The 25030-nt window shown below is 38.9% G+C and overlaps 1 long non-coding RNA gene across 1 annotated transcript in view; it reads right to left on the reverse strand.

Annotated features, from left to right (window-relative positions):
* LOC136864012 (uncharacterized) overlaps positions 1–25030 on the reverse strand; it is an 833240-nt gene that overhangs the window by 587828 nt on the left and 220382 nt on the right. The window contains exon 2 of the long non-coding RNA XR_010859251.2: positions 7490–7536. This is a non-coding gene — a long non-coding RNA (uncharacterized lncRNA). The remainder of the gene's footprint in view (positions 1–7489; positions 7537–25030) is intronic.

The following is a 25030-nucleotide window of genomic DNA, read 5'->3' on the forward strand; positions in this document are numbered from 1 at the left end:
TCGCAAATCTCAAGGACTCGTGATGGGTTTTAGTGTTCGGTCTGCTGAACGAAAACCGCACTCACAGTCCATGTATACATAACGATACGTGGTTTGATCTGCACAAAACTTTCATCCCTGACTCTTATAAACAAACATGACGAGCCCGTTGTAAAAACATGGCTGGAGCTGACAGTGTCATATCGACGAGCATGGTAAACGATCCATGAGGAGAGGAATGGTGCATGATGAAGACATCAACAAAGATGGTGTGGCGTTATCTGCGTCACATGGAGAAGATGGAGGACAAATAATCAGGGTAGAAGGTGAGTGACGCTATCTTAAATACGGAGCTACAGGGGATGTGCGTACCAAGTTAAGATGTAAGAACATCCGAAATAATCGTTACGTGAATGATCTACTTATATTCAAATTAGAATTTTATACATTAAAGCTTGCGTAATATAGTTTCATCTTGATTCATTAGGAATATTTATTATGATGTGCAGCTGCTTTAGGTGGGTAATTAAATTAATTATAACACATGCTGAACTGAAAATGAATACGAAATAATAAAATATAGAAATAATAACTAAGCAATACTGTATTATCTACAAGTATCCGTAAGGAAATAACAACTAGCACATCGTCGTTGCCCGGACAAAACCTCCTATGTGTTAATATTTTTGAAGATATCGACGGCTTACTTCTAAAACCACGTATCTCATTATGCTCTTCATATCCATTATTTTCCTTATGACTGGTCACGCCTCCCAGCCACATATTGATACGCAGCCCATCAGAACAATTATCGTTGAGTTCATTTTCTTATGCCAGCGTGTAAAGGAGAATGAACCTTATGCATTATACTGTAGGAGTGCGTAAATACGTCATGGAAACTACATCCCTACAACACGGTATGGTAAGGTCCATTTTCCTTTACAGAGCAACATAGGAAAATGGACACAACGAAAATTGTTCTGATGGACTGCATATCCACATGTGGCTGGGAGGCGTGATAAGCCTTAAGGTATATAATGGGTAGGAAGAGCGTTGGAACATACGAGGTTTTAGAAGTAAGCAATCGATATACTGACCCGCAGCACATGCACTATGAAGAGCGAGAATGCCTTGGCTTAAGCACACAATATTGCACCTTACATGACAGAACCTTACCGACCAAAGTTCTAAGCTAATTTTTTTCACATAGGAGGTTTTGTACCGTCAGCGCGGCATATTACATTCAAATATTTGTGTAAATTATAGAATTTAAAAAAAAATAGAGCTTTGAAAATAAAAATAAATGAACGTTTAAAAACCTTTTTTCTGAAGTACTAAAACACATCATGAAATTTTTGTCGCATTGAATGTTATTAGGAAAATTAATGGCAAATATTTTATTCTTCATATAATTTTTACAAGTTGGTTTACGTCGCAAAGACATAGATATGTCTTATGGCGACGATGGGACAGGAAAGGGCTAGGAGTGGGAAGAAAATGGACGTGGGCTTCATTAAGGTACGGCCCCAGCATTTGCGTGGTGTGAAAATGGGGAAAAAAACCAGAAAAACCTTCTTCGGGGTTCCAGCAGTGGGGTTCGAACCCACTATGTCCCGAATACTATTTTTCATGTTGAGAGATCCCTTAGGAAGTAGACATACGTAATAAAAACAAAGTTCTTCTTAATATTTTCATTCCTTAGCAACTGAGGAACGTGTAAGTATTTTTCACGTATGCCATTATTTCTCCACCACTTAAAGACTGCCTATACTTTGCTATACAAACATTATACTGTTACTTCTGAATCCACTAACAGTAAATGGTGTATAAAATCATTAGGATATATTGCTTAAATGAGAAAAGAAACACAGTGGAGTTTGGTGACATCAGTATGCCGATCCTAGAGTACAATTTCTTTAAAATCACAACAATGAGATTGAAGGGTCTAGGCAGAAGAAATATTCAAAAATGGTTAAATATAGTAGAAGGCACGAGTGAAAATAGAGTAATTTTAACTTATTTGAAGGAAATATAGGGACTGTGATTTTGCAATAAACGACGCACTGATTTCGACTGATTTGGTTACTTATGAACAGGTCGTTCCCACAACAAATGTTCTGACAATATTGATCTCTCTTTGCTGAACGGTATTTTACATTTTCGATATTAGGCCTACTGGTATTTTGATATTCTTTCATGACATTTTAATTGCAATTCTGAGAAGCTGATTCACAAATTGACAACCTTTTTTTACAGGAATTAAAACTATCAATATGTGAAGTATCATCTTAATAATATTCGAAGAATATTTTGATTTGTATGATATCGAAGCATCACAGAGAATGTTATGAAATACGCCTGTAGAATTGATAACACTGCTACCTGTCCATTCAGCATATAATTGGCAATAATAATACTTTCTGAAACACTCAGTTAGTTCTGATTACCTGAACAATTCCCTTGCACGAAAATAAGCATGAGAATGTATATGAGGAAAACATGAGTGCGGTACGAATATCACATTACAATCTATCTCGAAGTTATTTTTGAATGTGATCTTGCACATCTGTGTTGAAAGTTGTTTATTTTAATTTGGACATTAGAACATAAATAAAGGATTTATATACACGGAGAATTATTATTTTATATGCATATTCATGAGTCCTGGGAATGTTGCTCTTAATCTATTTTAAAATAACATTCACTATTTGAGTACCATAGCCTATTAGTTATCCATAAAACTGACAATTTTATAGTAGTTACAGAATATGTATCACTATGGTATGATTTTATTGTTGTTTATAATAGGGGACGTGAAACTGATAAAGCCGGGCTAAATAGCACAGACGGTAGTGCACTGGCCTTCTCTATCTGACGTGTCAGGTTCGATGCTGGCTCAGTCCGATGGTACTTGAAGGTGCTCAAATACGCCAGCCTCGAGCCAGTAGATTTATCGACACGTAAAAAACTCCAGTATGACAAATCTTCGGCACCTCAGAGCCTCCGAAAACCGTAAAGGTAGTTAGTTGGATGAAAAATTCAATAACATTATTATTGTCTTGTTTATAATTGGCATCTGAGTATCGGAGACGAGTGTAGTTTATATTTGTATTCCATATTGTCTGTTTAATATAATTTCACTTGAAAAAATTATCAATTGTGATAAGGTAATAATTAGAGCACTTTAAGAACGTTTCTGCAGGAAATTTGTAGTGTTCTAGGACATAATATGCTATTTCTTTTCTAGAGGTGATAGCAACGAACGACCCAGTCTTAGAGAGAGCTTTCTTCTTTACGTTGGCACGTTATGAGTTAATTATTAAGTTATATACTAGTATAAGACATTCTGAATATTTTCATTGATGGCAATTAAACAAATTGTATGCTTTTACGGGAAGAAACATAATTTGTAATTATATTCATCATAAATTTTTGTAAATAAAATTAACTTTTTTGGCATTAAAAATATCGTCATTAAAGATACAAAAGCTCGTATGTAAAAATGTTCTTCCTAGCCAATATTTCCCGTAAGACTTGTCACGCCTCCCAGCCACATGTGGATATGTTGTCCACCAGAACAATGTATGTACGTTGTGTTAATTTACCTATGCATGTGTATAAAGGAAAATGAACATTACCGTATCGTGCTCTAGGAATGTATGTTTGCGTGACGTAATTAATCACTCCTACAGTATGATTTATTTAAAGTTCATTTTCCTTTATACATTTGCATAGGAAACGGAACACAACATTGTTCTTATGGACTACAGTACATATCCATATGCGATTAGGAGGCGTAACAAGCCATAACGATAATAATGGATAGGAAGTGCATTGTTGCGTACGAGGTTTTGTTTCTGATGACGATGATGATGATGATGATGCTTCTTGTTTAAAGGGGCCTAACATCTAAGGTCATCGGCCCTAACGGTACGATTTTCGTGCTATTTGCTTTGCGTCGCACCGACACAGATAGGTCTTATGGCAACGATGGGAGAGGAAATGCCTAGGAATGGGAAAGAAGCGGCCGTGGCCTTAATTAAGATACAGACCCAGCATTTGCCTGGAGTGAAAATGGGAAAACACGGAAAACCATCTTCAGGGCTGCCGACAGTGGGGTTCGAATCAACTATCTCCCGGATGCAAGCACAGAGCTGTGCGCCCCTGACGGCACGGCAAACTCGCCCGGTATATGGTACAAGATGGACGACGTGATATGATATTTAAAATTTTAAAATGTATCCACTTACTAGAATTTAAAACAAATGAACAGTTATTGTGAATTTCAAAGAATCAGTGGATCTAATTCGCAATGCCGCATTTTCGGTCAAATGATAGATGATAGATTATTGTTGAATAAGGCATTGCCCTGAAATGCAATAATATATCATGCAAATACATATACAGATTAAAATATTCAAACACAAACTAAAACAGAGTCAAATTAATAAATTAATTAATTAAACATAGTGAAACATAATACAAAAGGTCGGAGGTAAATAGGCCTAATTCATTGCATTAAAATCATCACATTTATAACTTATCAATGAATTCCGTAAATATTAATACAAGTTGAAGACCGATGTTACAGTATCGGATGAATACGTTGGATACAGTAGGGCCTATTGAAATCCAGTTAAATATTGTGCAACTTCCTCTCGGTAACCAAAAGCAAGCGAGGCATCGTGCTGTTGCGGTGGAATATGTACTACAGTAGTTCTGACTTACTTTGTTCAATATATTAACTTAATTTCCTTAACTGGTTAGAATAAGTTTCAGACTTATTATTTAACTGAGTAGGAGAAGACCACATATAGAATGAGTACCTTCTTTGTAGAAATACTACGCAAACCACCTCAGTACCACGTCATTACTCAACAGAATAACATTGTATGGAATACAAACTTTCATGAGTGGTATTGATAATAAGTCATCGGAAATAAATCTTTTATTGCAATATTTTAACATTATTTTTTCTCGGAGTAAGTAATTTGGCAGATATTCTCCAACAGCCACAATTCTTGTATAGTATTCTGAAACATAGTATGGTTTCAAACAAGATCACGAGATTTTCTCTCAACCAACCCAGAAAGTTTATCCTCAAAATCAATACGTTCCACCGTGATATTTTTCCGATTCCTAACACTCTATAATGTTTATATAATGTCGAGGCCAGGGGCGAATACACACACCATGTGAGTTTTATATCTGTGAGCTGCAGTATGGACGTGCCGGTGACGTGGGCTTTATTGTCAGCCTGTCTGCCCACCCACCCAGCTTCCAGATGATATCACTGAGCGTTACCATGGAAACAAGTCTGGCCACGCCTCCACAATGATGTTCAATCCGTGCCGTGGTACGAGACTTAAATATTCTGTCACATCGCTATTCTGCTAACAAGTTTTAGCCTGGGACAGTTCTGGGTAACGAACTCTCTGGCATGGTCAGAGATTATATCGCGAAGTGCAAAGCTACTCTCACAAAAGCAGCAATTAACACTCTCCGTGTGGACAACGAAATTAACTGCATTTATAAATCAAACTGATTAGCGAACCAGTAGGGGCATGTGGAACAGTAAAACAGACACCCTAATGATGGAGCTATTTCACTAAATATATGCGCAGTATATTCCAGATCTAATATTGAACTTCACAACAATATTTCCTCTGGGTATCAGACTTAAATTTGTGCGCTCGTATAATGAACCAATCGAATATTCTGAAACCAATAGGAAAGTTAAATCTATGACTAAACCAATGTCTTTTCTCTTTCGTAGAATCAAAGTTACATTAAGTAAAAATGATGGTGTAGTTCTCTCTGACTCCAAAGATACAAAACAAGTGAAAGAATTCTCTTTAATTAGTTGTGGAATGCTCTTACTTAATCGATAACTACATCAATATTTCACACTTAATTGCTACCATCATTGTGCGAGGTTTCAGTTTATTGCTAAGATATTTCATTATATTTAATTCCATAATGTCAAGGATTTGCGAAAAGATATTTGATTGTATATGATATTGTGTTTAGCGATTCTATTTTGTCATTGTGACGGTCGAAGTGTAAAAAATCTACATTCCGGAAAATATATCTTTCAGCCTACAGAGAATAACATTTGCAAACTAGTCTTTCTCTGATCAAACAGGTTTTTTTCCTTTTTTCAGAGATTCCCAGTTCAGGTAGTAAACGAGAGAATGATTAATATTATGCAAAATATCAAAGTGTCTTAGACATACCTTATATCCATCCATCTATAATTCACGCTCTGCCTTCCTCATTATTATCACATCCACCCAGACGCGTAGGTCGCCCATGGGAGTCAACTAAATAGACAGCGGGCGAGTTGGCCGTGCGTACCTGCCTCAAATAACATTAACATTTATGGTTTTTCTTTTTTTTTTTTTTTTTTGCTATTTGCCTTATGTCGCACCGACACAGACAGACCTTATAGCGACGATGGGACAGGAAAGGCCTAGGAATGGGAAGGAAGTGGCCGTGGCCTTAATTAAGGTACAATCCAAGCATTTTTCTAGTGTGAAAATGGGAAACCACGGAAAACCATCTTCAGGGTTGCCGACGGTGGGATTCGAACCCTCTATCTCCCGGATGCGAGCTCAAAGCTCCGCGCCCCTAACCGCACGGCTAACTCGCCCGATAAAGAGATTTTATTAGAGCAAAATCCATATCTTTCATGGCAAGAAGCGAACAACAAAACAAGAAAATGTCATTGCATGGACGTGCGACGAATCAAAATTTTTCATAATTAAATTCATTCCTTTAATTTAAATTAATCAAAATCACCACAGTACGATATGAAATACGGAACAGCCACTAAAGGGATCAGTTCATGGTGCATCTCACTCGTAACATTACTTTTCGTGCTGCTGCTTAAATATCTATTACATACATTTTCCCAGTAATTGATGTTATTAGACTTTTTCAGTAATTGATGTTTTATAAATGTTTTTAATTCCGACTGAATACAAATAAAACAGAAAACTACATGCTGCTAAATTTCACCAGATTATTTCATTTCTATTCAAAGAACCACAATATATCAGTAATGTTAATCGTGTCTGTTAATTTAGCAACCCACTGTACATTAACGAGGAACAATATATGAGAAATGAAATAAGTGTAAAATGACTCAAGAGAAATTGTATAAATTTTGCTGGCTTCCGAAACCAAGTGTAGTGACAATTCATTGCTTACAATTAGAATATGCTTAATTTCAAATAAAAAACAATTTATTCTTGCATTGCAATGAAATAAGAAGCGAGGGAAATCAAATATAAAATAACTACTGCATATTTACACATAAACATTTCGTCATTATACTACAAGATTTGTAATCTGGTTATGCATGTTCATTCATTTTCTATTTTTTCTTTAATTTCAAATATTTTCCGTATAAAATGGGTGATGGCGCATTCGGTTAACGGAAAGTCAATTTATTTATGCCATTTTCAGTGGAGCAAGGTTATTGGAGTGGAAATACAATTGTACTTACCCAAAACCGCGCCGCGAGAGGCAATGCACAGTGGTCATTCACGTTACCTGAAACAATAAATCACCATCTTAATACATGAGTGTATTTCTAGTCATCGAAGGACAAAGATATATGAGGATAAAACAGGTAGGTTCTACTGTATGTCTTCAGAACAGGTTGCCATATCTAACAAATGTGAACCTAAAATTGCCTTTGCCGGGCTGAGTGGCTCAGATGGTTGAGACTCCAACTTGGCAGGTTCTATCCTGTCTCAGTCCGGTGGTATTTGAAGGTGCACAAATACGTCAGCCACGTCCCGGTAAATTTACTGGCACGTAAAAAGAACTCCCGAGGGACAAAATTCCGGTCTCCAAAACCCGTCAACAAGTAGTTAGTGGGGCGTAAAAACAGTAACATTATTTATTATTAAATTTGTCTTCAAAGGATACTTCCTCTAAAAGTGCTGGTTATTCCTGGACGAAGAATCTGAAAATGTAACAGTTCTCAATATTCAAAACTGAATTTCCAGCTCCCCAGATGGAAGCGTTTATCATTTTCAGTAAGAAGCTGTGATAGAGACTAATATAAGAGCTTAGTGTTAAATTGGCCGTCTTTAGTTATGGTAAAAATCCATTAAGTCACCATTCCGAAGGCTGTTTAGATCCTCGAATAGCACCATCGAAAGTTATGCAGTTATGATATATAAAAACCGCAAAAGGCTATAGTAGCGCTATAGTAATACACGCTAGTTAGCGAGATTGTTTTCCATTGATTTCCGCACTGATCCAGAACATGGTGCTATTTAGCCTCGTGTTTTTATATTCCATCAATAAAATTTATTTTAAAATCCGTAAGATGTTCGAGCTATAGATAAGAAATACATTCATAATATGCTGGAAGAGTTTCATACAGGTAGGCCTACCTGTTAAAATAATTCCATTATCTATCACTAGCCAACCGTAGAAAAATGACTTGCCAAATATCTACGTTCAAGACACTTAACAAATTAATATAGTAATACCTAACTTCTTAAAAATTTTAACTTTAACATAAAAAATATAAATGTGTGCATGTATTTTATATTACTCTCTCTAAATATGTATTCCATAACATTTTACCAGTAATTGGAAAGTGTGGTAAATTAGAAAAGGAAGTGACTTTTGTAAAATATTTATCCTATTTAAGGAAATACTTTTTGAATAAATTGGATCTGTAATAAAGAGGATTGAAATTTATAATGCATTGAGTCATGATTGTGATTATTCAGTAGTACAGTAACAACAAATAAAAATTTGAGTTGGATTAAAGTACATACACTATGCTATTGTATTTCTTAATTAATAATTGTATTTACTTACAGCACCTTATTGTAATACTATGTTCGTTCATTACGTTTGGAATATTTACATTAAAATGCAATGGCTGTAGTTTACAATAATTTATAATAATAATTGGGGATTTATCTCTGTGATAACTAAGTAAACATATAAATAAATAATTAAATAAGAAAAAATAAATGAAATATCGCTGGCTTACTTCTAAAACCTCGTATGTCCGAATGCTCTTCCTATCCACTATATTCCTTAAGACTGGTCGCGCCTCCTAGCCACATATGGATATGCAGTCCATCAGTACAATTTTCGTTGTGTTAATTTTCCTATGTTGATCTGTAAAGGAAAATGAACCTTAAATACCATCCACTGTAGGAGCGCGTAAATTCGCTTGCTAACAATCCCTACAATAAGGTAAGGTAAGGTCTATTTTCCCTTACACGCCAGCATAGGAAAGTGAACACAACGAATATTATTCTGATGGACTGCATATAAATATGTGGCTGGGAGGCGTGACCAGTCTTAAGGAATATAACGGGTAGAAAGAGCACTGGGACATGTGAGGTTTTAGAAGTAAGCCATCGATATATAACCGCCAAGAACACCGAACTCTGTTAATAATTGATAATATTCAAATCTGCATCTAATTCTTAAACCTACATGGAAGGCCACTAATTCAAAGTGGCCTACTAGTAAAATCTTTCTCAACGTCTGCTTTAGATGGATTTCTAGGAAACTGATAGGAAGAGCATTGATACATTCTCAGTTTTGGCACAGTAGCGACTATATGAAATAGAGAATGTTCAGTCTATACACAATGCCAATATTTCAGACTCCACTAAGGAATATTACACTTGAGATAATATACCTGCAGTGTAAATATAAATATAAATATAAATATAAATATCAGTATTCACAAGTTTACAGCTTTTCTGCATTTTGGTAGCCGAGAGCGTACTGTATATACGGTATAAAGTATATCAGTACCTCTTTCTCTTAACTAAAAGGGAAATGAGAGCGACAGTTTGGTGATTGATGGTAATATATAAGAATAAAGTCGTAATAAGTAAAGAAGGAAAATTAATGTAGGCGTATGTTATTCTATAGTGTGTACCAAAAGTTTGCAAAGAAGCAAGAAAAATCAAAGAAAAATTTGTAGACCTACATGGAAGAATAAAAATGTAAAATTGAAGATAATAATCAATTTTTAAATCTTGTTAAGTTAATAATAATGAATAACTTAAAGTCAAGGAAATATCTCAGAAGTCTAATACTACACAAGAAAAAATTATGGGATGCCTTTGCTGGCGGGATGTAGTGTTTAAAGTGCACTGTGTCTTTTGGTATGGGCTAGAATAAATTTGTTACTTTCATTGCCCTGTCTCAGTCTCATCCTTGGCTTTGACAATATGAAAGTGACCGAGGTATAAGCGATTCTAGTAACACCGTTCCTTATGCAGCTAGGCTATCTGTGACAGCTGTTGGTGGAGCTGTAGAGGATCAAACCAGCTTTTGGGCTGAATACCCAACATACATACATACATACATACATACATACATACATACATACATACATACATACATACGTACATACATACATACATACATACATACATACATACATACATACAGTACATACATACATACATACATACATACATACATACATATACAGCACGCACTTATTCACTCCATTCTCACCAACAATACTTTGGGACATACGACGTCGTTGTTTGATCCATTAAAGCAAAGATAATAATAATAACAATAATATATAATATTTCGTATGAGAAAACTCAGTACATGGAAGGAGCTTCACGATACTTAGATGGACATCCTATGATAACTAAATTATTCAAGTTAACCAATTTAAATACTTGGGAGAAATTATCCAGCCCTCTGGTTTAAACCGCGAAGCAAACAAAGAAAGAATTTACAAATTACAGAAAGCATACAGGATCACTTTGAACAGGTATAATAAAGAATCAATATCTCGGAATGCAAAACTTAGACACTATAATACAGCGATCAAACCTTAAGCGTTATATGCCTCAGAAACCTTAATCATTGGTGGCGGATCTTTAACCAAAGACATTGAGAAACAAGAAAGGAAAATGTTTCGAAACATTTTTGGCCCAGTTTGTATAGATGGAATATGGAGAAAAAAATCATCCCAGGAGATATATTGTCATTCTGAAAAAAATCCTCACACTTTTCGGAAAACACGATTGAAATTTTATGGATACATTATCAGAATGAACACTAACAGGCTAACTAAAAGAATTCTCAACCTTGCCCCTTCATTAAAAACCAAGAACAGCTGGCTTCGTGAAATTGAAACAGATCTCCAGGAAATCAACGTCTCAGAAGACATCGTACAGGACAGATGTAAATTCAGAACCAAAATCGACAATCACCACTTTGAAGACAATCCCAACACCAGAGCTACTATAACTTGGACAGAACGAAGGAAGAAGCTCAGCAAGAGGATGAAGAGATTTTGGTAGGAAAAGAAGGCCAACACATCAGCTAAGCAAGTTCAACCATGCTCTTGAGTAGGGCATAAAGATGTATAAAAATATTATTATTATTAATAATAATAATGATAATAATAATAATAATAATAATAATAATAATAATAATAATAATAATAACATTCACTCTCATCATCATCACATTTAATATTTAATACCTATTTAAAATGCCAGTTTCACAGCATGTTCATTACATTTCTGTCCACTTCCTCTCACCGTTGTAAATTTAATAGACTGAGTCACATATGATGAATTTCCAATACAATAATTTCGATGAAAGAATATTCTAAAGGAATGTGAAGGCCCCTTTTTAAAATCGCTGATTTCAAGAGAAAGTTTTTGATGGAGCCTGCCCGAGTGAGATTGTGTTCACTTGTGTAGTAATTGCTGGCTTGCTTGCATGCAAAACATTACTTTGTTTGCTGCTCCGTGATGGTTATCATACTTAGCCAGAAATGGGTGGTGGTTTAATCTACACTGTGGTGTTGTACTATATTATGTGGGTCAAGCCCGTTGTGGCTGTGCTCGACCTAGGCGGGGCGAGATTAGCTGATGCTGTGTGGTCTGGTAATCTGGTCCATCAGCACTGCGGTACTGCTTCTGCAGGTCCCACAGGCAGTCCAATCTATCCGTTATCACAGTACGGAATAGAATGAGCAATCTTCATCTCCCCCCCCCCCCTCCCAACATTCACAACTCGCGCCGGATACTCTCCAAGATTAATAATTCCCTGCCAACTTTCAAAAGGACATGCAGAGTACGAATTCATTTTTGTTAATCAACAGAGTGAGGTATGGAGAGTAATTTGATTACAGCTGGTGACGAATTTAAAAACCATATTCATGAACTCTCACCAGTATTCTCCTATCTGATTTTTCGCCATGTAAAATGTTATCAGAGCTTCTCAGGAAACCTAGAATTGCAGTAACATAGAAATCCTCTTAATCTACTCTAATAAATGGAAGGCGAAGTGTAGCAATATATAAAGATAGTTATAAAAATAGACAGGAACTTTGAGATACTATCTGTTATGCCAGAGGACTTTATAACTTATTTCCAAGATACCTTAAAAAAATCGAAAATTTCCTTAACACATCAAATGAGTATGAGGTGGGTGGTGGTGGTGATTATTGTTTTAAGAGGAAGTACAACTAGGCAACCATCCTCTATATAACACTAATCAGCGGGGAAAAAATGGAAGGGATCCGACACTTCGAAAAATGAAGATATCGGCCAGAGGAAGACAAGGGCCACGAAGGGCGTGAAAAGGAAAGACTCCCTAGCCCTCGCAAACCTAATAGCGTCGGGGTCGGAAAAGAACAAGAGTTGACCAAGGGAGGTCGGATAGGGTAGATGAAAGTGAGGAGCCTGGCACAAGTAAGTGGAAGCCATGCCAGGACTCAGCTGAGGGCCCCGTGGTCGCCAACCCACGCTCCAAAGTTCTGAGCCCCTGGGGCCTCTTTTAGTTGCCTCTTACGACAGGCAGGGGATATCGTGGGTGTTATTCTACCGCCCCCACCCACAGGGGGTATATGAGGTGGGAGTAGGGTGTCGAAATCGGAGATCAGGCGCTAAACAAGATGTTTAATAACATTTAAGCTCTTTAGGCGTTTCGCCCCAGTGTAACAGTAGGCACATCAGTTGGATTGCCACACCTCTAGTGCCCCGTTGAGACACCACTGCAAGCCTCTTATATAGAAAAATGCAGTGACGGTGCACTAGGGTGTCTGTCCTTGTCCTTTACATAAAAATAGGGTTCCTAGAAGGAAACTATAATTTAATTTCGTCGATTGAAAATTCCCAAAACATTTAAGCTCTTGAGGCTGTTTCAATCGTGAAATCACCAGCGTTTCGCTCCAGTCTAGCAGCGGTCTCATCAGTTGGATAAAGGCCAACGGTAGGCATTTGTACATGTGGGGACACATGCTTCACCGTCACTGCATTGCCCTACATAAGAGGCTTGCAGTGGTGTCTCAATGGCGTACTAGCCGCCAGCGTCTTGGAGAGGTGTAGCAACCAACTGATGAGCCCACTGCTACACTGGGGCGAAACGCTGGTAATTTCACGATTGAAAAAGCCTAAAGAGCTTAAATGTCTTTGGAATTTAAAATCGATTAAATTAGATTATAGTTTCCTTCTAGGAACTCTATTTTTGATGAGATGTTTAATGTTACGGTGTATTTTAAGTAAAGGAGGATAGGTTACCTAGGAGAATAATGGACTCTGCTATGGAGGGTAAGAGAAGTAGAGGTAGACCAAGACGACGATGGTTAGACTCGGTTTCTAACGATTTAAAGATAAGAGGTATAGAACTAAATGAGGCCACAACACTAGTTGCAAATCGAGGATTGTGGTGACGTTTAGTAAATTCACAGAGGCTTGCAGACTGAACGCTGAAAGGCATAACAGTCTATAATGATAATGTATGTATGTATGTGTTTTAATGATTTTCACAAATGCCAGATATATTGCAAATGTTTCCTAATTACATTAGTTCACCTATAGTCCATTAAATTTACCGGCTTATCTTTGTTGTGGCGACACAGCGGTCTCGGGGTAGGTAGTCTTCCTCCTACCGGGAGGGCCTGAGTTCGATTCCCGACCAGCTGTGAAGGCTGGTACGTGAACTGTGGAGCCTACGTGAGAAACATTTACTGAAGAACTCTCTGATGGTGAGATAGTGGCCTCGGTCTAGAAAGCCGAGCATAACGGCCGAGAGAATTCGTCGCTCTGATCACTTCTACCCTCATGATCTCTGCCCTTCGGGCTGATGAGGTTGTTATGACATGCGGTTGGTTTGTTTATGAGTTTGTTGTGTTTAAATTCCCTAAATGCAACTGTGAAGATCCCACCCCTGTGTCATTCTGAACATTTCAAAGCTCATTCTAAACCTAGTAGGCCAATCCGGTTAACGGTTACCATCCATGAACATAGAGGGTTATCACAACAGAACTGCCATCTGTTTGTGACTTCCTTATATTTTTATTCTCGTTGACCTTTCTAATATTATATTAAATCAAACAGAATCATCAATGAACTATTGATGCTACAGTGTAAGGCTGTATGTTCTGTACCTATACTGCTAATAATAAGAGTTGGTGTCTGACATTTCTTAGAGGGAGGTCCGTTTACTGCCTGCCGAGGCGGGATAAAGGGAGTGGCTGTGTGGTTGCCATGGAGACGAGGGTGGGGCGACTGCGGTTGCCATGGAGATAACACTTCAGGGCAGCTCGTCTTGCTGGGAGTTGCCAAACCTGTCACTGTCACTGATAAGAACCTGATTGTTTGTATAAGAGTGATCGCAAATGGGACGACACCGCCTGGCCAGGTAGTCTACAACAGATCACAGCGGCCAGAATGAAGGAGGGAACAAGTGAGCCGGAAGCGAGGGGTAAGAGTATGTAGAAAGGAATGCTGGAATGTGGCAACATCGTGAAATGGCACGTGCAGTGATCCTCCCTTCAACCTTACCTGTCAGACACCAACTCTTATTATTAGCAGTATAGATATTTTAATCCTATAAATAGGCTAAAAAATTGATAGCCTACAGACACGTGGATGAGAGACACTGGAGGCTAGAAATAAATGTGCCATAAACAGTTCAAAAACCAATAAACCATCTTGGGCAGAGTTGACTATAAAAGCCCCATTATATAAGCAGCAGTTATTATTCATATGAAGCCGCAGGAAACAGATTTTGGTATATCGTCGCAGCTCCTAGAAAAACCGCTATGTGATTACATTTCAGCTTAGAACTTTGACCGGAAAGATTCAGTATTGCATGAACTACACGAATTTTCTCTCTGTGACACATGGGTTGCGGGTCAATATTTCTCCCCTCAACATCGTCACATAGCGGTATTTCGAGACGCAACGACGATATAACTATTTGTAAATCGGGGAAGTAGAATGTATTACCTGCAGCAGTCTTAGGTCTGCATCCGTTTTCCTAGAACATAAGACGCTTCAAGAAATGGGTCCCCTGTCGTGTAAATGTTGTAGTGGGGTAGGGGAGAGGTGCTTGTTTATCTCAGTGGATTAATTGCTGGCTTCCCAACCGGAAGTTTGAGGATCGTATCCCCGTCTATCATAGGTTGAGATTGTCGTGTCAAAAATCACGTAGCTTCAGGAAGGGCATCTAGTCCTAAAACGCCCTAGGTAGGCCAGCCATCCCAGGAATACCTGGTGTTAATCTGAAGAAAGTATTGTGTAAATATTTCGTAACATTTTATGTGACTGTGTTGTGTTTATAATGTTAAGACAAGCTGGGAGTTCTTGGATGAGAAGAAGTAACAAATTCCCAGTCAAACTGAAAAATTATCAGATGCCCTTAAGAAAAGAGCAATTTATTTTCATGGCCACTTGGTACGAATGAACCCAGAAATACTGACAAAATTGACCATTTTGACAATAATCCCCAAAGAAATGTTCATCAATGTGAAAAAACGAATTGGGAGAAATGATACGAAAACCTACATTCTTAATAGATTTAAACTTCCCTGTTGGATTAGAAAATTTGGGGTTTTTTAGGAAAAGACGCTGTGTGGACGGATGAAAGAAGAAAAGAGCACAGTAAAATATGAAGTACTAGAGTGACCGAAATCCAATAAAGGAGTCAAGAACTTGAGGATGTTATTTAACGTGGTCTGTAGACGGCCGAAATCGAAGAAAAAAGAAAGAAAGAAAGAAAGAAAGAAAGAAAGAAAGAAAGAAAGGAAGGAAGAAGGAAGGATGGAAGAAAGGAAGGAAGGAAGGAAGGAAGGAAGGAAGGAAGGGAAAAGAATTTAAGTTATTAGTAATGCATGGCGCCGCTCAGTTTACTGAAAATCGTACCGTAAATTTACTAGAAATACGTAAGTTGTCTGCTAATTTCTAAGTGCCTGCGTTGTAATTTTTGTGCTATATATCTTAATATATTGAGTTATAGGCCAACCTTGCGAATTTAGAGTCACTTCCTGAGTGAATGCAATGCAAGTTATGTTACATTGCATGCAAGATAAGATTTCAAGTTAGTGTCCATACATTTTGAATGATTTCCTTTACGACTGATTCTGATTATTGTGTTACAAATACATAATATTTAATTGACACGTATGTCATGTTTCTTGATTAAATGTGCTTAGTTTTCTATTGCTATTCTTTCGTTATGATGAAATTTCCTGTTTTGATATACCGGTAATTGATTGTAATGTTTGCTTTTCATGTTGTACATTTTTTGTTTTGTAATTTACAGTATCATTTAACACAATTTTACAAAAATAAGTTTCACACGCAAACCTCTCGCATTAAAATTACGAAGAGCAGGTAGTAAAAAATTGGTGTTCTATTATTTTTTTAATTTTTGTTTCAAAAAACTAGAATTTAAATATCCTGGCTGGTGTGATGGTGTAGCAGCAGAATACTGGGAGAATGGCCGGATTATCTGGCCTCAGGAACACAGGCAGGGCAGTAATGCAAGCACGTGACCTCGTTCACATTACAGAGCGCGCAATTTGTGTTCGGATAATCTGCAAGCCACACCGCACAATGCAATTAAACTTGCTTCTCGTTTACTGTCCTTCTATAATGACACTGTTTTGTGTAACTGTGTTTGTCCACGTTAATCCATCCTAATAGAACAATCATTTACATTCCGCACATCAAACAGAGCAAATTCCGCAGCGCTGCAAATAATGTACTATTTTCTATCGGGTATAATTCGTCCTATCCCATCGCTTGTGAACGAATGCATCCGTATGTAGTACTAACTCCCTAGGCAACAAAAACGTTCTCGATTAGAGAAAACGAATGAATGAAAATTCATTTCAATATCAAAACATTAATGTAAATTACAGCTCTTGAGTGGAACCATTAGAGCCGAATTTGGTTTTAAAATATTCTGAAGTTTTATTGAAAACGTAGTCCTACCACTAGACAATTATAGAAAATTAAAAAAAAAGGTCAGATATAGTGCTTAGTTTTGGGGATACAGGATGTTTTCAAATACGAGGCTAGAACTTAAGAAGAGCAATTCAGGATGTAACAATAAGGTACTGACAAAAGTTCAGGTCACATTCATTACACATTAAAGAAGAAAATATCGTCGCTGCTTTGTCAAAACGGCGAATGTGACAAAGCTCTTCCTATCCATTATTTCTCTTAAGTCAGGTCACGCCTCCCAGCCACATACCGATGGCTTTCTTTTAAAAGCTCGTATGACCCAATGCTTTTCCTATCCATTATATACCTTAAGAATGGTCACACCTCCCAGCCACATATCGTCCCTTAAGGAACAACACCGCGTACCTGACAAAGCTCTTCCTATCCACTATATTCCTTAGGACCGGTCACGCCTCCGAGCCACATATCGATGGCTAACTTGTAAAACCTCGTATGTCCCAATGCTCTTCCTATCCATTATATTCTTTAAGACTGGTCCCGCCTCCCAGCCATATGTAGATATGCAGCCCATCAGAATAATTTTCGTTGTGTTCATTTTCCTATAAATATGTGTAAAGGAAAATGAACCTTAAATACATTATACTGTAGGAGTGCGTAAATTCGCTTGCAAAGAACATCCCTACAATTCGGTATGGTAAGGTCTACACATTAGTACAGGAAAATGAACACAACGAAAATTACTCTGATGGAATGCATATAAATATGTGACGGGGAGGCGTGACCAGTCTTAAGGAATATAATGGCTAGGAAGAACATTGGGACTGACGAGGTTTTAGAAGTAAGCCATCGATATCGTCCCTATAAGGAACAACTTCGCGTACCTGACAATGCTCTTCCTATGCACTATATTCCTTAAGACTGGTCCCGCCTCCCAGCCACATACGGGTATACAGTCCGTCACAACAATTTTCGTCGAGTTCATTTTCCTATACGCGTGTGTAAAGGAAAATGAACCTTACTGTACCAAAATGTAGGAATGTATGTTTGCATGACATAACCCCCTCCTAGAGTACGATGCTATTAAGGCTCATATCTGCTTACACAAACGCATAGGAAAGTGAACTCAAGGAAAATTGTTCTGATGGACTGCTTACCAATATGTGGCCCGGCGGCCTGACCAGACTTAAGGAAAATATCGGAGAGGAACAACATTGTCAGATATGCGGTATTGATTCTTAAAAAACAAAACCAAACCCCATGGCACTACAGCCCTCGAAGAGCCTTGGCCTACCAAGTGACTATTGCTCAGCCCGAAGGCCTGCAGACCACGAGGTGTCATGTGGTCAGCATGACGAATCCTCTCGGCCGTTATTCTTGGCTTTCTAGACAGGGGCCACTATCTCACCGTCAGACAGCTCCAAAATTCTAATCATGTAGGCTGCTCGGACCTCAAAACAGCTCTCAGATTCACGTAAAAATCCCTGTCCTGGCTCGGAATCGAACCCGGATTCTCCGGGTAAGAGACAGGCACGCCACCCTCACACCACGGGGCCGGCATTGTTTCTTAAGGGATGATATTTAGCCTATGTGCAGTCAGTCAGAATTATTTTCGTTTAGTTCATTTTCCTATGCTATTTTATAAAGAAAAATGATTCTTATCTTCACTATACTGTAGGAGCTCTTAAATTCGCCATGCAAGAAACATCGGCCTAACTATAATACGATATTGTAAGGTCCATTTTCCTTTACACTATAGCTTAGGGAAAACGAACACAACGAATATTATTCTGATGGACTGCATATAAGTCCGCCTCTGTGGTGTAGTAGTGTGAGTTTCTGCAATCCCCGGAGGCCCGGGTTGGATTCCCGGCTCGGCCGCCAAATTTAAAAACTGGTACGATAGCTGGAACGGGGTCCACTCAGCATCGGGAGGTTGAGTAGAGGTGGGTTCGATTCGCACCTCCGCCATCCTGGAAGTGGTTTTCCGTGATTTCCCACTTCTCCTCCAGGCAAATGCCGAGGTGGTACCTAACTTAAGGCCACGGCCGCATCCTTCCCTCTTCCTTGTCTATCCCTTCCAATATTCCAATCACCCAGCAAGGCCCCTGTTCAGCATGGTATGTGAGGCCGCCTGGGCGAGGTACTGATCATCCTCCCCAATTTCATCCCCCGACCCAGAGTCTGAGACTCCAGGACATTGCCCTTGAGGCGGTAGAGGTGAGATCCCTCGCTGAGTCCGAGGGAAAAACCGAACCTGGATGGTCAATAGATAAAAAAAGAAGAAGAACACTGCATATAAATATGTGGCTGGGAGGCGTGACCAGTCTTAAGGAATATAATGGGTAGAAAGGGCTTTGGGACCTATGAGGTCTTAAAAGAAAGCTATCGATATGGATAAGTTATGCAGTACATCAGAACATTCTCGTTGAGTTCATTTTCATATGCGTGCGTGTAAAGGAAAATTAACCTTAAATGCATTATACTGTAGGAGTGCGTAAATATGTCATCTTAACATACATTCCTATGGGACGGTATGGTATGATTCATATCGACGGTGCACGAGCAAAACCTCGTATACCACAATGCTCTTCCTATCCAAAATTTTCCTTAAGGCTGAGTACACCTCCCAGCAACACATGGATATGCAGTCCTTCAGAACAAAGTTTCTTGCATTCATTTCCCTGTGCCAATGTGTAAAGGAGAATGCACCTTACCAAACTGAGGAATGTGTATTTTCATGAAGTATTTGGGTTCACCTACATTATAATGCACTTAAGGTTAATTTTCCTTTACACATTCGCACAGGAAAATGAACGCAACGATGGATTGCATATCCACATGTGGCTATTGGGCGTGACAAGTCTTAAGGAAAGTAATGGATAGGAAGAGCATTGTGGGATACGGGGGGTTTGCTCACCCAACGTCGATATTCCGTTACACGTGCGTATGGGGAAATGAACACAACCAAAATAGTTCTGATGAACTGCATATTGATATATGGCTGGGAGGCGACACAAATCTTAAAGAAAATAATGGAATGGGACAGCATTGTCACATTCGTGGTTTTGCCACAGCGGTGACGATATGTCATATGGATATGAGCCTGGAAATGCTTTACTTCCACGTTGGAAGTCACTTTCTGCAATTCTACCTAGTACATATAGGCTATTATGGGAAACCCAGCAACAAAACGTAGTAGCATTCCACACAACATGAAATGTTCAAAATACCCTCCGTTAGCATCGAATCCCGGATGAGCTCATGTGTAGGCTACCTGGACTGTTGCGTACACCTGTACCAATGCAAACGGAGAGCATTTTGAACATTAAATGAACGTTTATGAGGTATGCTGGTACGTTCAGTTCGTGTGTGTTTCCCATGATTAATGTACAATGTAGAGTTGAAGTAAATGAGTTATAAAACCAAACCAAACCCCATGGCACTACAGCCCTTGAAGGGCCTTGGCCTGCCAAGTGACCGCTGCTCATCCCGAAGGCCTGCAGATTACGAGGTGTCGTGTGGTCAGCACGACGAATCCTCTCGGCCGTTATTCTTGGCTTTCTAGACCGGGGGTAAATGAGTTATAACATGGAAAAAAAAGGTTTAGGACCCATATCCATATACGATATTTTATTCTTCTAAAAAGACTGGTGTATGGCTTTTAGTGCCGGGAGTGTCCGAGGACAAGTTCTACTCGCCAGATGCAGGTCTTTCGATTTGACTCCCTTAGGCGACCTGCGCGTCGTGATGAGGATGAAATGATGATAAGAAGACACGTACACCCAGCCCTCGTGCCAGCAAAATTAACCAATAATGGTTGAAATTCCCGACTCTGCCGGGAATCGATCTCGGGACCCCTGTGACCAGCACGCTAACCATTTAGCCATATAGACGGACGTTCTTCTTCTACGTGTGAGGAATGTTTACTGAGAGTCTGGCCGAACCTTATTGCTACAAACTGTATACAATATGTACCATTTGGAATTGAAGTAATGCCGGCTCCATAGGTTAGCGTGCTGGGCTTTGGTCACAGGGGTACCGGGATCGATTCCCATCCATTTCGAGGGTTTAAACCTTCATTGGTTAATTCCAATGGCTCCGGGGCTGGGTGTATGATGCCGTCTTCATCATTAAATTCCGCCATAGGTAGGGACCAATTCTTACGGAGCTGGCTTTCTGACCCCAACTTGGCAGGTTCGATCCTGGCTCAGTCCGGTGATATTTGAAGGTGCTCAAATATGTCAGCCTCGTGTCGGTAAATTTACTGGCACGTAAAAGAACTCCTGCGGGACAAAATTCCGGCACCTCGGCGTCTCCGAAAACCGTAAGAGTAGTTAGTGGGACGTTAAGCAAATAGCATTATTATTATTAATTCTTACGGACACCAAATCACTTATACGGCGTCAACTACGGCATCAGGCCCCCTCGGAGGCCATAGGCTATTATTACTATTATTATTATTATTATTATTATTATTATTATTATTATGATTATTATTATTATTATTATTATCAGATTGACGATGGGAGTCAGAGCCAACATAAGTTGACTTTTGTAAACGGTTTTGACCAAGTAAAACCTTCCTAAACTCACTTTACGTGTCACAACATTGCCCAAAGTTTCCATTAATGCATATTTTGGAACCATGTCCTTAATGCATGCCCTTGTGCTTTGATGTTACCATTATTTTGTTTTGATTTCTGAATATTCCTCTTCTGCTGCCTTATCTGATGTGAATGCTTGCTACCGTATGCTAATCTACCTATTGTCGTGTGGGTGTAAATGAGCTGCAAGATCGACACCCGATTTCTTCACATTGTCGAGCCAGGATGTTCGCCTATCAGCCAGGTCCCCTTGCTCCCTTTAATTGTCCTTGAGTATTATTTGCATTGGATGGGACTTTTGGGTATTCCTCATCATGTGACCCTTATATTCCGTAGGTCTATTCCTCATTTTAATAGTTTATATGCGATCAGAGCGACATCTCATACTTTGGTGTACTTCTTCATTTTTCACATGGTCCATACACGAGATTTATAACATTCACTGGTATATCTACTTCTCTAAAATTTGGATACATTTCTTAAGTTTTGCTTTACGTCGCACTGACACGGATAGGTTTTATGCCGACGATGGGAGAGGAAATGCCTAGGAGTAGAAAGGAAGCGGCTGTGGCCTCAATTAAGGTACAGACCCAGCATTTGTCTGATGTGAAAATAGGAAACCACGAAAAAACACATTCATGGCTGTCGACAGCGCGGTTCGAACCCAATATCTCCCGAATGCAAGCTCACAGGTACGGGGCCCTAACCGCGCGGCCAACTCACTCGGTGGTGGATAAATTATGGATACCATACTTATTACTGATAAACACATTTCTAACCAAGATCAGCATTAAAATATATTTCCAAATATTATTTAGTAATAAGTTAGTAATAAATACCGTAGTGGTCATCGGTTTACAGGACCCCGGGATAGTTTCTCGTTAGGGTCAGGGATTTTCTTTTTTTTTTTCTTTCTTTTTTTTTTTGATATTGCTGTTAAGTAGCTACTTGACACCAAACCCGAGTGTCTCGGATTCGAAACCTAGCTGCTTCGATTGGGATTTTCGCTAGACCTCATGCTCAGCCGCAGGACGGACTTGCCGTCTGACACTCATTACCCTCTCCACTAGACTTAAATTTAGCCAGAGTGCTCTGCCTACTCCATATACAAACGGTACTTAAATCAGGAAGGTGATACAGGAGAATGGCATTGATGGTTTTGCTAGCTGAAGTAAGAAGTATCGCATATCGTGGTCAACAGCCTCGTGCTTTTAAAATGTGAGAACATAGTCCAATAATCCTTACGATTGTGTCTGTACTGATGAGTGTATTTGTAAGTACTCCGTGCTATGGCTGGGAAAGTATCTACAGTAATATCGCTATGAAGTTCGTTAATAGACGTATTAGTGGAAGAAGTGGGAGAGATTACAGATTCTCACCATATTTTTTATTGATTTATTCTTGACTTACAATTGTAGGGAAGTTAGAGGTCACGACTCTCTCTTACACTTAACCACTTTCAATAATAACATTTAAAAATTTAAACATAAAAATAAAAGAAAACATAGTAATTCTGCAAACAACTAAATACTGTTGATTGATACGACACAAATGCTTAATACTGTACATATAATGTTATCTAAATACCTGTACCTAACAGTCAAGTGAAATGAATTTATAACGTCGCTCGACCGGTAAAAGGTTGTATTCCACAAAGCTCTTCCTATCAATTATTTTCCTTAAGACTGGTCACGCCTCCCAGCCACGTATGGATATGCAGTCCATCAGAACAAATTTTGTTGTGTTCATTTTCCTATGCCCATGTGTAAAGGAAAATTAACCTTACAGTACCGTACTGTAGGAACGTACGTTTGCATTACGTATTTACGCACTCCTAGTGTACAATACATGTAAGGTTCATTTTCGTTTAATCGTTGACATAGGAAAACGAACACAACGGACATTGTTCTGATGGACTGCGTATCCATATGTGGCTGGGAGGCGTGACCAGTCTTAAAAAGATTAATGGATAGTAAGAGTATTGTGGGATACAACGTTTTACCGGTGAAGCGACGATAATAAAGTTATAGAAGGAAAAAGGAGTAGTGTTATATTCAGACTGCCCGAAAACAAACTCCTGGATGACTCATAAATCACCTCTGTCCTCCTCCGAATACATAAATGCAGTGAAGATGACATGCAACCTCACCGCAGTCAGGTTGGTACCCGGTAGGTTATTCAACACAACTCGTTGCCGCCAAAATGGCTGCAACGAGACAGAAACCCTTGGACATGTGTTGGGATTCTGCCGGAGCACTGAACTAATGCGCAACCACCGGCACCACCGTTGTAAGATCGTCGATTGTTCAAAGCTTGAGACAGCGTGAATGGGAGGTGCACGAGGAGGTTCACTGCGTCTCTACCGATGACTCTAATCGGAGGGCGGACATCGTAGCCATCAACAGAGAAGACATTAAAGCGATGGTCCTAGATCCCACCATTCGCTCTGAAAAGGACCTGGATCAGGCTCGGGATGTGGACCTAGAAAAGCAAGCTATTTATGTTCCATGCTTGCCTTACCTTTCATCTAAGTATAAAATGCTTATCGATCGGTGGATTGTCAGAGGCCTGCTATTCGGAGCAAGAGGCGCCCTCCCTGGTCAGACGTCGAACTTCCTACAAAACTTGAAAGTTCCATTCTACGAGTTAGAAAAAATAGTAATACAGATACTGAGGGACTCTCTGCAAATCATTCACTTCCATCTGAACCTGAGAACATGATTGACATTTTTCCCCCACGAACCCCGGGAAAATAGAAGATAACAGCTTCAACGATTATATTTTCATTTCTTGATATTTTTAAACTCCATTGAAATGAAACTGTATTCTGGATCCAAATGGACGAGGACGGATGATTTACTTCTTTAATAAATCTCTCTCTCTCTCTCTCTCTCTTTCTAGCAGGAAATATAAACTACAGTTGTGTGTTTTACATTTTAACTACCAACCAGCATGAAGTATAAGCAGCTAAGATCGGGCAACAAATGAATACGGCAACATGAGTCTTAATACTAGTAATAAGAATGAAATGAATAATAATAATGACTGAAGTGCATAACAGATAAAAGAAAACCCACTCAGACCTTATACACACACTGACTCTCACAACTCAGTTGTATGTTCCTAAGAAAAACTTTCAGCAGGCAGATTTGAATTTAAGAAAGGAAGTCAAGTGCTGAATATCCATTGGGAGTGGCCATATTGGTTCTCCAA

Source organism: Anabrus simplex, chromosome 1 (assembly GCF_040414725.1).
Source record: "Anabrus simplex isolate iqAnaSimp1 chromosome 1, ASM4041472v1, whole genome shotgun sequence".
NCBI lineage: Eukaryota > Metazoa > Arthropoda > Insecta > Orthoptera > Tettigoniidae > Anabrus > Anabrus simplex.